Source organism: Salarias fasciatus, chromosome 20 (genome assembly GCF_902148845.1).
Source record: "Salarias fasciatus chromosome 20, fSalaFa1.1, whole genome shotgun sequence".
NCBI classification, from domain to species: Eukaryota; Metazoa; Chordata; class Actinopteri; order Blenniiformes; family Blenniidae; genus Salarias; species Salarias fasciatus.
The window spans coordinates 17,960,518-17,976,636 of NC_043764.1; positions in this window are offsets into that span (position 1 = coordinate 17,960,518).

The window sequence follows — 16,119 nt, forward strand, 5'->3', positions numbered from 1 at the left end:
TGTGGCCCTGCAGCACGACAGCTGGTGGCAGGTGTTGGAGGAGGAGAGAGAAAGAACATCTTGTCGTCCGCGGCTACAATCTTTTCCAACAGTTCAATTTGACTAAAGGATTAAGTGTCCAACATTAATCGTAGGCTAATCTTGTAGATTTAGGCAATTGGCTCCTGAAAGTCAATACAGCTATAATTTAATCAGAAAATGTCATCGCAGTTTATGGTGCAAAGTGAGGGGTTAACAGACAATTAGCTTTAGGCCGATCACCTCGGCTCAGAACAGGACGAGCTTCAGGACGCATCGTCTTCTGGTTTCTTTCAGTGAGGACGTTAACGTTGAAGAACTGTGGCTCAAACGCAGGCGGTTAAAAGTGGCGCTAATTTACCAGAAAAACACATTAAAGTCACAGTTTGAACTGTATGGCCTGCATTCTATATGAGAGTCTGTCTTAACGCGGAACTCATGAAGTCATGTTATATAAATGCTCTATTATTAATAAATGCCAGTGGTTCGTACGTCACATTGATCTTCTATACCAGCTGAAGCACAAAACACAGACTGTTATTTCCTGTAATAGAACTTTAGGTAATTTCAGTTTTAATGATCTCACACAGAGATGGTATATTGTTTTAGTGAAACTCAAGTCACATAAAAAAAGATTTCTTCCACTGTAACTGCTGCAGCCCTACTTCAGACTTGTAGTTAGTAGTTTGTGGGACAAAAGTATAAATATTTCATGGAGAGTAAATAATTCAGTACCTGTGTATTCCTCTGTGGTTCACTACCAGCTCTGATCCAGTCACTTCAAGACATCTTTTGTGGATGGAGAGCCCCTCAGCCTAAATGACACTTGGCCAAATAGCACTTAAGTACATACTCAATATTTTAACAGGGCCGCTCAAGGAAGCCGTGAAGTGGTTGAGCTGTTTCAGTAAAGCAGAACAGGTGGATTGTTTTTTTGTTGTGGCGGTGGTGGCGGCGGGGCGGCAGCGAGCATGAAGCCCCTATTAGTGACTAAAGAGCTGCTCTGCTCAGGATTGATAATGCACTCTGTGCCGTTCTGTAATATGGTTACCCGAGGAGGAGATCCTTATCATTTTATCATTACATGCGTGTCTCAGTACGTAAGCCGTATTTTAAAGAATGGGTCTGTCAGTGTGAACAGATACCAGGACAAAACATCAGGTAACGTAGGACCAGGTTTGGTTTCAAATAAACAAAAAGTATTTTATTTTGGATGGAACAACTAATGGGAATCATTAGTCACCTAACCAGGTCCATTAGTCATTAATTAGTTGTTAACTAACTCTGATAGTAAATAACAAAGTTAAAATCTAAACTGTGAAGCTCGAAACTTGACTTTATTGAAGAAACAAAGCTGCAAAATTGCATTTTAATGCCATGTTCTCTCATTGCATATGTTTGTGGCACTACTAGAGACATTTACTCAAAGCCCTGAAGTGACGGCAGTGCTGGCTGCTGCTAAATCAGCCCCACCATGGAAATATATACTTTAACTTCTCTCTGCAAAACAAACCTGAGAGTCATAAACATACATCACCTGAATTGTTATTTGACAGTTGTTTATTTCATTGTTTATTTTTTATTTTTTATTTTTTTGTTAATTGCTTGACTTAAAGCCTTGTTAATTAAATTCACTGACTAACCGACGAGTACAAAATTAGTCAACCAGTTGGGTACTAGCTAGTCTAGGTGACTATTATAACTAGTCGTCCCAACTCTATATTCTACTGCGTTAAAGTTTAATTGGGCTTACTACAGTCACAGTGGGATTTTGCACACACTGTACACAGTGATCAGATACGGGTCACCGGATGAAAATTGAAGGATGAATCATTACATTAAGATGTACCCTCTCTGGCCACTTCATTTGATCACTTTCTGCTCTGTGATCCAATAATCTGACATAAATTTTGCTTTTTCCAAAGTTACACTGTTCAGTTTTCAGTGTCACTGCCAGAAGGTTTCAGAAGTTTACTTCAGTGTTTAGGTTTTGCTGAGTGGTGTCATTTTATCAGGGACTATCAGGGCATGTTTAGACTACAGATTTTTTTTTTAATATATAATTGAATTTATTCTACTGTAACAGGTTATTGACAGACTGTAACAGGTTGGGCTTGCTGATCTTTTTTTATGAGGTTTTACCTGCATGTGCACAGGTTTCCTCTGAATACAGAGAAAAAAAATAACTAACAAAAGTGTTCTTGTTTTCCTGCCTTGTCTTTGTGGTGTTTTTCAAAATATTAAAAAAAAAAAAAAAAAAAAAAAAACAGAATTACAATTTTAAGAAAAGTGTAATAATTTACAAAAACAGAATGTTTTGGTAAATTGAAAGAATATAAAGCACATAGTTTGATTTTTGAGCACCGACTTGAATATAGGGTAGTTTTATTAAAAATGAATGTATTTAAAATGTGCAGAAAGATCATGTCACTCAGTGCAGCAGTGCACTTTCTAATGTGATTCCTCAGTTTGGCGATGAGCTGTGAGGAGCAGAGGGAGAACAATATCAGGCTCTAAAAGCCCACACAAGACTTGGACGTCATCACAGGATTTGCTGACATTACAAAAAGTATTTGCTAGAAATAAATGTCACAAACCCTTTTTTTAAAGCGCTTATGCCATGTTTTTCTTTTTTTTTTTTTAATTTTGTCAGCCATACTTTCTCTGTCCCATTAGCGAGTTGAGGTAATCAAATTTACCAGAAGGTTTTCTGAGCTGTTCCCGAATAAGCGTTGAAATGGCCATTGAAGACGCTCTGATTAACGCCGTGTTGATGAGAAAATTAACTTATATACACTTCATTATAAACCCGGCAGACCTCAAGGACCCAGACTTTTATGAAGCTGGGACCAGATGTCATCCAGCCACAGCCCCAATTAATCTCTGGGCCTTGTAACACGCCCCTAGAAACAAAAAAAAACCTGATTGGGTGTGGAGGGCAGAGACAGTGAGTAGAAAGCGAGGGTGAGAGATGCTATCCGGGGAGCAGCCGGCCCTGGCGAGTCTGCAGAGGGTGAGATAAGAGGGGGGGCGGCTGCGGCGTAGCCCGGGTCTCAGAGTGGAGGCTGAGGTTATTCATTGCTCTGCCGTGAAAGCTTGAGAAGATTACCCAGAGCCTGGTTGGCAGTGATACAAGGGGGACAGGCAGAGGGGGCCCCCCTCTCACCCCTTTGTTCCCCATCCATCTGCTTGAATCTCACAATGGCTCATCAGAACCAAGTAGGGTGGAGGGGTGGAGCAGCGGAGGCTCGCAGAATGGGAGGAAGTGAGCGGGGTGGGGTGGGACCGAAGGGAGGGGGGGAGGCAACCTGCAAGACACTGGGAGGTAATGTGAGGCAGCGCAGGGAGAGAGCGAGGCTAAAAGGAGAGAGAGAGATAGTGCAGGACGAGGAATGAATCCTGGAGCACGGCGCTCGTTGAGATTGAATGAATGGTGCTGCAGCTGACAAGCTCTGACAGACTACACTGGGAAAGGCCGGGGAGGCGGGTGTTCACATTGTTATTTTCTGGGAGGTAATGGGCTGGCAGCTCCTCTTCACTCTGAATAATCAGTACTTTGGTTAGACTCAGACACCACTTCAAGCCATGATAAATACACCACTCAAACCCCTCGTCACCAAGAGGATAGCATTTGTCTCTAAATGCCTTGACCACCATATTTATCTTGTTGAGGAATGATCAGATGATGAAGGGTGCTTTCTTCCATTACGCAGGTAATTATAGGTGTTTTTACACAAGAAAAGCACCAGCAGCAGCTTACCTTTGCAGCAGGGGGGCCTTACAGTTCACTGCGCCGATGGCGCTGAGGAACGGTTTTAAAGGTGAAATAGATCCTGTTTATGCTTGTTGAGCTGTGCGGCTGCCAAGGAAATGTTTACGCACTAATATATTGAGCGTGCACTCAACTGTTTGGTACTTTAACATAATTATTTATTCAACGTCCCAACAGTTTACTGTAATCTGCCGCTGGAATTGATGATTCACTTCATGCATTCACAGTGCAGGAGTGCTGCAGGCCTCTCACAGAGAAAAGAGGGCAGATTTTCTTATTCCAAGTGCAGCAGGTTCTATTAATGGCAGTTCATCATGATGCAAGATTCACTGACTCGCCGAGATTCACTGCTCCTTTTCACCTTCATACTGAGGGAAGCGGCACAGTCTAACAGTTTCTCTGCCGCACAGTAACAGTAAATCTCCTGCTAAATGCTGCAGACTGGAATCCTGTGGATAATGTATGACAGATTCAATCAGAAGGGGATTTATCTTCTTACGCATCCCATCAAGCCAGGTTAGATTCTCCCGCTATGTTGTCTCAGTCAACCTTCCTGCAGACCTGACACTCGGGTCAGCCCATCTTTTGATTGTTCTCAGTGTAACTAGTTCATGTATGACTGTATGAATAGCTAGAGGCTATTACACTGCTGAATATGAATAGCAGACCAATTACTCTGGCCCAGATGGAGCTGTGCGCTCCTCGGAGAACGCCCTATCCTTGGCTAACACCCATGCACACAAGTCTCAAGACCCTGCACTCTTGGTGCTGAATATAGAGGGGGACGTGAGGAAGGCTAATGAGGGACACAAATATGAATTTTAAACCCGCGTCGCTCTCTGACAACATTTTTGGATCATTTGATGCTTCCTCACTGTGTTTGACATTTGTGTTCGACACGATTTGGATTAATTGCTTCGTGATGACAGATAACACTCAGCAAAACTTCTTCCTCTTTTTTTTTTTTTTTTCTTTTTCACTTTTTAATAAATCCAAACCTCAGAGGAGAAAAGCGTACAGTTCAAACATTCTAGCTGACCAAAACTGAGTGAATGGATGTTGTAGTTGAATCCCTCTCCATCCCAGAGGAGCTTTTACTGGGACGCTCCCAAAAGGATCCAATCGCAAGCCCAGCCAGTGTAGCTGGCGCTCACACACACAGTGGACATATGGCCAATCTCCCATCGTCTGCTGTGCTATTTACGGCTCAGTAGTCTGTCATTTGTTTTGCCTCTCGGAAACCAGTATGACACCTGTTTGAATTCTCAATAAAAGGCTTTTTTATGTCTGGAAGAAGGCTGTTGTCGCTTAATCTTTCTCTCTCCACATCACTAATGATTGGCACTGGGCTCTTTTTTTTTATGTAGAAGATTGACAGTAATGTGTCTTGTTTTTGTGGATGAAAAATTGTGCTCACAATGATTGTCAAGTCAGCAATCAAAAGTCAAAAGAATCAGGGAATTGTTGAAGCGTTCATGTGCATCTGGACATGAATTAAAGCAGCACTTTGATATGCAAACAGCACACCTAAAATCTATCTCACTCCGGCGCTGTCGACGCTGCTGACTGGATGGAATAATCAGCAATATGCGGTCCATTATCTCATCTTCCATATACTTACTGTTGAAAGAATACCCCAGCGTGCGCGCTTCAATAGGAAGGGGTGCACGGAAAAGCAGTCTGGACTGATAGTGCTTCTGGTAATGTCTGAACCGTGTGATGATGGAAAAAAATGGATGGCCTTTTAATGACAAAAACTTTATCGTGAGATTGTATCTTTTGTTTATCTAATGTGCTGTAATTATACGGGCCGTGGCAGGTTTTGTTCGGGGCTCTTTCAGCCTCTGTGTGACGAGCAGGTATACATAATGGACAGATGGAAACAAAGACGGCTGCGAAAGCTAAAATGACAACTGTAACAGAGTCACAACAGGTTTTAATTGGGACAAAATCAATACACAGATCTAAGGCAATTGTGCCGTGCATTTCCTGTTCACCCGCTGTATACACAGTCATGGTCAGAGATAGCTATCCGGGTCCTGTGTGTTTCTGTAGAATAAAACACAAATGGCTTCCTGTTGAGGGAAAAAACACCATGTGTGTTTCATATTCACGTGTTTTTCAGACTGAGTGTTTTCAAATTCCTGGAACCACAGACCATTCAAAAAAAAATGAAACATTAACTCTGTGTTACGGGTCAGTACGTTCCCTATTTTGTCTTGAAGTTTCTTGGAAATGAAATAAAGTGAAAGAGCAAACATATTTTTTTTTCAAATGCATGCTTTAAAGGAGTGCTAGACAGTGATTTAACTGTTTATTTGTGATTGTTACGTGCATAATTTGATAATAAATGCAAAAGGTGTGTATTGCATATTTTTATTCCAAAGGCACTGTATTTTACACAAGTCCAACCAATTGCACTTTAAAGATTCTTGATATGGTTTTACATAGTAGTTGTTCCAATTTTTAGAAATCTTAACTGAAAAATGTAATTAAAAAAACAACAACAGTGATTTTGTCATTGCCAGGGCATTAATGTTTTATCTAGCTTGTTATAGCAGAACAAGTTATCACAATTCAGTCCAGAACCACCGTCAAGATCCAGTCTCGGTTCAGGATTTTTTTTAGGGGAAAAAGACCTTGACTAAAATAAAACAACTTTAGTATATATTTGTTCTTAATGAATTTACAAAGATTTTATTTACAAATTAACGTCATATATTCTATCGAGAAATCCTTTTTATTCATCTTTCTTTGTTTACGTTTCGTGTTAGACAGTTGTGACATATTTACACATTTGCTGCTACCTTGATATGTACGAACAGATCTCCTGTGTGACAGCATGCACAGGTTTAATGGTCTCGCTGCGGGTTGTACTGTGCGATTTCTTTTCGCTGTGACACTCTTTCGCTTTGAGCAATGGCAGAAGGAATGAATCATACTCAACCTCACACTCACACGTCTGATCAATAACAGAAAGCCAAATACACACACTCGCTTTCTGTGCTTGTAATGATCCGTTTCTTCATTAATTTGACAGCAAGTCTTCAGTCTGAGATCAAAGGTTGTTTCCAGAGCAAAACAGATGTTTGCTTAGAGCTCTGCGGACCATAGGAGGCAAATGCTCAGGGCCCCTGGGGTCTGTGTGCCCTGGATATGGAATCATCTTGTAAGTGTGCTGAAATGCCTTCCTCCTCCACTCGCAGTGGATGTAAGAAACATGCCACAGGCTCGAAGCTCCTGGTGGAAAAACGAGAAAGAAAAGAAAGGACAAAATATGCTGTGGAATAATGATTGGTGTTTGAAATGTTGGCAGAAGTGACACGGGGACGACGAGCTGTGTGGAAGATTGTGAATTCTTTGTTTCGAGGTATTTTCTGCAATGTTGATTTTATTTAATGAAGATCCGCACAGCACAGTCTAGAGGTGGTGCTGTAAGGCCGACGTTCAGCAGGTAGAGTGTTTTATTATATTTAGCATGTCAGCATGCTCACGTGTCAGTTAACACCTAACACAAAGTGCAGCTGAGGTTGACGGTGATGGCTGTGCCCTCCAGAATGACACATGCAAGCGTTTTCTGATCTGATGCCTCCAGCGACAGGACGGCATCGCCTGTCTGCGTGCCCTCCAAGACTCCACGAAGTCAGTGCTGGAAAGATAAATGCTTCCGATGTGACAACGCTATGGTGACGATGTTTAGCTCGGCAACAAGTCGTTTAGACTCCTGTTGTTTAATTTAATATCATAAATCGCGCGTGAACGTTTTAATTTCTCTAATAAATACAATTTTGAAAAGGCCACACCCAGAAGATATCTGGAGCTTATGGAGTGAAATGATAATTCATCATTAAAGATTAGAATATTTCATAAATCAAAGCATGTATGGTTGAAATAGACCAGTGTTTTCATTTTAAAGCTGTGTGTTATTGATCCATCCATCCACCCCATTCAGCGCCCCTGTGAGCACAGCTTGCATTGAGTGGACACATCAGCAAATGAATGTCTGAGGACAATGATACCGATAGAGGAGGCAGGTCTGAGAGTCTGACAGGGTGAACTGATGTGGAGGAAATCAGTGAGGTAAGAGTGAGCGAGTTTATGGATCGCCTTGAGTGTGAGAGGTAGAGTTTGGGGGCCTCTCTGTGTGGAGTTTGCATGTTCTCCCTGTGCATGCATGGATTTTTTTCCAGGTATTTCAGTCCTCCCTCAAACCGGTAGGATTTTCAGATTAATTGTTGACTCTGTTTCTCCCACAGATGTGAATTGTGAAAGTTTTTCTCTCTGTATTTGGCTTTGTGATGCTTGTTGTCTTGCAACATGTCTTCATAAGTCTTTACTCTTTAAATCCAGAAAATTCCTGCAATTTTGTGTGAAGCATGTTCAGTCAACTCTACCTCATTCAGCCAACAAAACAAACAAAAAAAAAGAGAAAAACAACTTATATACTTATGTAGGATTAGACAGCTTTGCAGGATTTTTTTTAGTGTTAAAACATGCTAGAATCAGATTTTGGTGTTAAAAATGCTTCAGTGCTACGACTTTAATGAGTGCTGATAACGAGCAGATCCATGTGGAGCGAGGCTTTGTGCCATGTTCAGATAGATGGTCCTGTGTTGGCCAACACAGGAGACATGCTTTAGCACCACGGCCTGTTATGAAGGGCGCCATGCTCAGGTTTAGTGTCACCCTGAGGCCACAGAGTGCTGAGTCAGTCGCCAGTCACAAGGTCTCTTTGCCCTGCTTTCACCCTGACAGCTGAATTATTCATTAAAGGGAAGGAAAGCACAGGGGGCCCTGCTAATTTCTCAATGGGATTGTTGGCTGTCCTCGCAGTCGCCCGTCCAATGAAAAGACACGCTCATGAGGCCGGTTTAAAATGGTCTGCGAGTATTTCACTCTGCGTATTCATGAAATGGACATCGCCTGCTATCCACGCAATTAAAAGTGCTCTCAGTGACTCATTGACTTGTGGCTCGGCACATAGATCTTGTGTTTCCTGAACCGATATGGCATTAGCCGCTTCCAAGGACACTGGACGGCGATGTGTGGGAGCCTGAATCAGACCGTCGCAGATTTATTGAGTGCACTCGCACCATCGCATACATCCAGCTGCAGCCCGACTTGTTCTAAAGGTTGGGGACTTTGCCAGTTGTCGTCATCAAAGAGAGTGTGTCTGTGTTGGTGTCCTTTCGTAACTGGCAGAGATCCACTGAGGCGTGCAGAGGTTAACTTAGCATATGACATTCTCTCCAGCATCGGCTCCCCATGATGAACTAAATCATGTTAAAGTGGGAGTGTACATTCAGAGAGGGCACAGGCAGACACATGGCACATTACTGCTTTCCATTTTCCACTATTCACCCGCGCAGGCAGCCGTATCCAATAACACAAAAAAAAAAAAAAAAAAATCATTGAAGCTGTAAATACACAAACTAGCTCCAACCAAACAACTGCCAGTATCCAAATGGCACACAGATTTATGAGAATGACTACACCACAAATTTCCTCATTTCCGTCACAGTGTAAAGATAGTAAAGGGAACAATGCAGAGCAAATCAGCAGCGCGCGCATTCTTCCTGTCATCACTTAATTATTTATCACTGTCTTATATTTTATGTACATCAAATATGACTCGACTCAACACAGAGCGACCCTGGACACGCTTTCATTTCGCATATCTCTCGGAGAGGTTCAATATTTGCAAGGTCAGTCGTATCAAAAATCATATTCCCCCGAGTTCCTGGAAAGCAGATATTCTTCACCGTAATGCAAAGCCAACGCTCATTATGGACGGTCAAAGTCAAAGAGTGAATGAAATAGCTTTACCCCTGAGAAGTTCAAAGAGAGGAAAGAAGAAAGAGGCATTGCGTTGTAACTTTTTGTATATGTGGAGAAGCTTTTGGCTTTTATGTGCTTGGCTTCTTAGTGTTGTTAAGTTTGTTTACACGATTTATTATATGGTATTAGAAGAACAACTCCCTCCCCCAGGTATTTCAGAAAAATGCAACTGGAATATGGCTCCATAACTCTTTCCAGGCTGTGATTTAACGCATCGTTTTGTTGCCTAAAATAAAATACATACACACCAGTACAGTGGTAGAACACTCGGCAAGGCCGAGGTAGTATTTTAGAGGAAACACCTGGTGCTCGAACATGAACTCGGATTGTACGTTAATAAGTCACTCAAACTTGTTCTCTAACAATAATGCTGCTTTATATTTGAGCAAACATCACAAGGCCCAAGTGTTAACTTTTTTGTTTTTCATTGAGGATGAATTCTCACACCTTCTATCACTGTTTTCTCAACATAATAATCCTTATTTATTGGAATAGAAACATACACAGAAATAGATGAATGTGCAAATGCACAATATAAATGAACTGAAACTTGTAAATTGTATGAAGAAAAACAAAGAAATTGTTGCCTTAAAACTGAGAAGGAAGAAGCATCTAAAAAAAATCATTTATATATGTCTTCTTCGGTGCATTTGATTATTTATATCTGCAATTGTTTATTCATGTTAGAGTCCATTTCTGACCTTGCTGACTATTAAGTTATGGCAATAATTTTGTTTGGTGGTAGTTTATTCATGAAACAATTGTTGTGGGGCTCCATGGTCGATAAGATTAAAGATTAAAATGTCTATATGATCCACTTCGCTCCTATAGAGATGAGAGTTTTGAAGTCGGTTACCTTACATCAGGGTGAACCACCAGTGATTCTGACAGGATACTGCACAAGGACAGGTTAGATATTTTCAGATGTTTTCCTGGGAGATGTTCAGTGGGATCTCTGGCGGTGTTTATATCACAAGCATCTGATCCTCTTTAACTCCTCTCACTGACTTAGTTTCATATTGAGTGTTATTTTTACAAGGATCTTCCCACCATGGTCATTTTTTTTTCATCTTTACTTCACTCTTCACTTCTCTGACTCTCACTGAGAGAGGATACGAATTCAATATTTTTTTTCTTATAAACACTCGCCAGAGTACTCAATGCTAAATGCTTCCAATGCCACCATCAAAAGGCTTTCCTAGTGGTGGTTTCAGAATAATGAGGCGCGTATGAGAAGCCACTGAATGCAGAGCAAGCAGAAAATAGGAAAATCTACTTTTACAGTATGTTTAGAAAGAGCAAATCAGTTCTCTCATTTTCAGCTCTTATCTCAGTGTATATCTGCTTAAAGTTAAAATCTGGAAATGCTCATTGTATTCGTGTGTATAGATCTCTGTGTTTCCCCCTCCACCTCTGTTTGTACTAATTACACACCCAGCATCTCTCCGCATTTGTTTGTCACCTCTTTCGGCTTTAAATATCACTTTCATGCCCGCGGAGAGAATGAGGGAGCTGCACCTCTGGGAGCAAAGGTGTCAGCGGGAGCAAAGCCACAAATCACATATTTTCTGCAGCCTCCCACTCACGACAAACACGTGCGCTCAGATAGATGCCGACCTGCATGCAGGCACATTCAACCCGCCGCCGCACTCCCTCACAGCAACAGATGGACGGCCTTGAGGCAGAGCCTGAGAGACTTGTGTGAGGGTAAAGCTGCCAATTGATTGCTAAGATCAGGTGTGCGTCTGCACAAAGGCACCTCCTGCTCTTTTCAAGTATCGGGGTTTGCTTGCCTCAGGACAAATGGAGACACAAAACAACAGCGGCATCTGTGGCAGGTAATGATCCCCTCACCAAAAATCTGGATAATGACATACCTCGACCATTTGTTGCAGTTAAAATCACTGTTGCTCATTCGGATGCTCCACGTGTGTCCTCCAGCAACATGTGCCGGGGCTGCGAGAGCGGCACGGTCGAGTTACAGCCATACATCAGCAGTCAGCCAGAGTTGGAGTGGAGCCAGACAGACCAGAGCCGGATGAAACGATTTCAGCTTTTATCTGCGGCTGATCCACCCTGCATCCATAAATTGGGCTGCACACATTGCATGAGGTCAAAGTTGGATTAGAACAGTCTGCATCAACTGGGAACCATATTGTTCAGTTGTTTCTCCACTAATATTTATCACATTTATTCACTATTGTAGAATCACGGTACCTGGTGTGAATATGACTCAGGAGTTCGAATGGGATTGTCATCTCAATCTTTTATTTCAATCTGTGTTTTGCAGTGATAGCCACTTCTGTTAGTATCAAAAACAAGACATGCTCTCCAGGATTTTCAAAGCAGTGGTTTGATGGTGCCTGAAACAGAGATAACAGAATAACTGTACATTGTGTTCAAATACATTACAGACCTGCTATATGTAATCACGGCATTTCACCTCGGTTTTTATCCAGGATGGATTATGTAAGCCTAATATATGATAATAAAATGAGATTTCTTTGCAAATCTGGAGTATTAATCCTCTCACATCAGAGAGAAGTATAGAAGGGTTACGAGAGCAACAAGGGGTGAAGACTGAAAGACAGTTTGTTTACATAAATATACACTCACCCTCGGCCAATTCATATTCACCTACGGACATGGACCGTATATCTGTGGAGTGTTTGAAGAAGCCAGAGAAAAAAACCACACAAGCACAGAGAGAACATGCAAACTGTAGCTTCATGTTTTACTGTCTGGTTCATGTTTTTTTCCTGTTTGGGTTCATATTCAACAGGAAACTCCTGTAAGCCACAATCTGTTGAATGAAAAAGAGTCAGCTAGGGCCTTTCTGTGTAGAGTTAACATGTCCTCCCTGTGTATGCCTTGTACTCCAGCATATTTGGGTAATTGTGTGCTTTAAATTGTCTTTAGGTGTTAATGGATCGATGAAAAGTTGGACAGATAAGTTCATCAGGTGGCCTGAACAGATTGCAGTGCATTGTCACGAAGTCATAATCAGCCAAGATTATGCTATGAGAAACTCTGCAATGCACCCAAGTGACCACATTAACACAGTTAAATCAATACAAATATCTGTGTTTATGAAACTGTGGGTATTTATTTAAATCAATAATGCTAAATGTCACCTACAAGACACACAATTGCCAGTTACAGCAGTTTAGTGCTTCTATTTAGTTTATCGTCCATTATTATGTGCAGAACTGTGAAAGGGCTAGTACAACTTTCTATAATAAAGGAGATCGGAAATCTCCTATTTTCCCTCATTTATTATACAAAGCCTTCACACTGAAATGTGTTTTCTTGCCAGTGTTTAGAAACATGATTTCTATTTGTCTCAAAGCAAATCCAGAATTGTTTGTGGTATCTTGGCTGCAGTAGCTTGACCGAAACAGACAAATGGTTCGATAGTAATCACACTTTGAAAGCAAACAACACCACTATGACACACACATGCACAGATACGGACTTGCCCACTAAAAGCTCGACTGACGTGTTGAAATACAATCTCCACCTGGCTGTGAGTGATCCCATGTCATGTTTCCCCACAGAGCCGCCGTGGCGCGGCTCAGACGAGCTCCCGCTACCCCCGATTCTAACATCAACCAACAGGGTCTCCCCTTGATCCCCTCTCCTCTCCTTTTGCTTTGGTAAACACGATAATAGCAGTGCTGTGTTCGTGTGGGCTCCATGTTAACACTGTGGCTGTCAAAGGCCATCATGCCCCTTCAAAGGATGATGGCTCTCTAAAGTGGGCTCTCTCAGTAGCAGCCATTTTCCACTTGACTGGCCCCACACACGAAGGGGGACTGGTAGACCCTAGCAGCTGGGCCAGACTGGTCACTGGGGGTGGGGAGAATGAGATGAATGGGTTTGGATATATAGGGGTGGGGGGCGCGGGCTAATCACAAGAGAAGGGTGTCTAGATGTATCAAGAGACGTGTTTGGTATTTTGTCCTAAAATATACCATTTATCCTGCAAACCACTCCTAATGCTCTCACTGCACAGGTGTGTGTACACGTCGTTACTTCCCTTCACCAACGCTCGACTTATATCTGCAGTCACTGGCACTAAGATGAAGGTTTATTTAGCAAAAAAAAAAAAAAAAAAAAATCTGGCATATGTCTTGCACTCCTTGATGAAAAGCAGACTGCCAGAACCTCATCAGGAATTGGGAACCGAAGCCCAGTGAGATGTTATGATATGAATGATAATTTGAAGAGTGTGTTTGCTCGGGCCGCGCGGGCTTTGTGTCAACACTCGGGGTCCAGTCGGGTCTCACTCGGGACGGAGAGAGCAAGATGCATTTTCATAAATCATTTCTTGACACCAAATCAAGGTTATGCGCTTGGCAGTCTGTAGCCTGTAAATTGCCTTTGCATTGACAATGCAACGGCGCTCCTCTGGGATTTAAGTATTTCAGCGGCTATTTATGGCTGGAAAATTAGGGTGACCTTTTCTCAAACCGTGATCATGTTGTTCTCAACATAAACTGCTCCTCAGAGGGAAAATATCTTACTGTACACTCAAAACACGAGCCGTATATTTAGAACATAATTGCATTGAGACAAGCTTGATTTGTCACACATGCATGATGCACAAGCGCAGAACTACACACAGTGTGGAGGTAATAATTAGCTCACTACAGCAGGGTAACAAGTTTGCACCCCCGTCCTGCTGTGCGGCTCTGTAATTGGTCCCCTCATGTGGCACAGTCGGGCCCCAGAACAAAGGGTTCCCAGAGGGGGAATCTATGCTGACCCATGCTGAACCTTCCACAACAATGACAGGCAGGAAGCATTTACATATGCTGACAGACTTGTCTCTTCCTAGGGTGGAGTGCTAGGCACTTCATTAAAGCAACATCAATACCTGCTGATAGAAAACGAGGAGTGGGCCCGGGTGCATCGCTGTCTGCTCCGAGACACTATAGTGAAATGACATAGGGCTGTCACATCCAATTTCAAATAAATGGACGGCATTTATTAAACAGAGTGTGTGTGGAAATTGATGGGCGAGAGGCTCTGAGATGCTGTCTGAAACGTGCCCGTCTGCAGGCGTCAGCAATCGGTTTACCCACAAGCTGTTCACCTGAACATCAGCTGCCAAAATCTGTCGGCCTCCGGGTGCAGCCGGGCAAAATCTCTCTCTCTCTCTCTCGCTTTCTCTCTCTCTCTCTCTCTGTGCGAGCATTGTTTCTCATTTCTGACCTAAAAAGAGTGGGGAATAATTTACCTCCTTTTCGTGTGGTCTTTGCTATGCATTTCTGCTGTCAGAGGCTAATGTGCTGCTCAGTGAAGCCTGCATTCATGCCTCAGAGCAAGAAGCTCGCGCAAAGTCAGACACAGGTGACTTATCTGTCGATTCAGCAGCCGCGCTGCAGGAGTGCAGGTGGGTTCATTCATTCATTGCATCACGGTGCCGTGGATTCATTCTCTTATCCAGTTAAAGGAAGGGTAAATCCTCCTTCCATTTGACACGCTGCTCATTTAGCTGAGAGGCACGGCGGCTGGCTGGAGGGAGGGGAGTCGAGGGGGAGCCGTGGGTGTTGGGGGGGGCGGACTCTTTGGGAGGTGTCGACCTGAGCAGATGGACTTCTCAGTGGCGTAGTAAGTGGAGTCTTCACATGGCGGAGGAGACTGCAGGATCTCACAGGACCGGGACACAGAATCCAGGTGGCCACTGCCCCTCCTGACCAGCTGGAGGAGCGATGGGACCATCTGACACTCGCAGGAAAATGATACACTTTTCTTTGCTGCTTTGTTTTGTCTCGACACAAAAGCCCCGAGCCAATCAAGGAATTTAGCTAATGAAGCGTGGAGGAAATCCTTTTGATTACATACAAGCATTCAAGGTCATGTTCACACTGAAAGAGAGACATTTACATGCAGTAATTCAGGTGAACATCCTTACTTTACGACCGCGATTAGAGTTTGCTTGCAAGGCAAAAAAAAAAAAAAAAACAAATCTGCCGTATTGTTTGAGGTGATTAAGATTTCATACAAACCCATCTTTCAGAGCTACAGCAGCACCCGACTGCAGGGTGTTCTGCCCGGCTTACACGTCCTGCAATGTAGATTCAGCAAATCCAAGTGAGAAAGTCCCATCTGTGCGTCTCCTCCACTGATCCCGGGCCCTGGAGGCTACATAGGGCTAATTGTAGCCCCATTTTCCCTTCCTTATCTTTTTGTTTTTACTCAGCGTTGGGGTCAGGGAAACTCCCAAGTGACCAGCGGCAGGAGCAACAGCCATCGGCCCCCGCTGAGCATCAGTAATTAGAGCCCTCTTCCTCCTCCTCCTCCTCCTCCTCCTCGTGCTTCCCCTGCAGACCCGGCCGGGGAACCTCTCGCTCTCCTTCTGAAGGGCACGGGGGGCAAAGAGGTGGAGCAGCTGCTGATGGGAAAGCCACTCTCTTGTTCCTGTGGATGACCAGCGTCCCTCCATCCTCCTCACAAGATGTGCGGCAGCATCTTTGATCGGGATG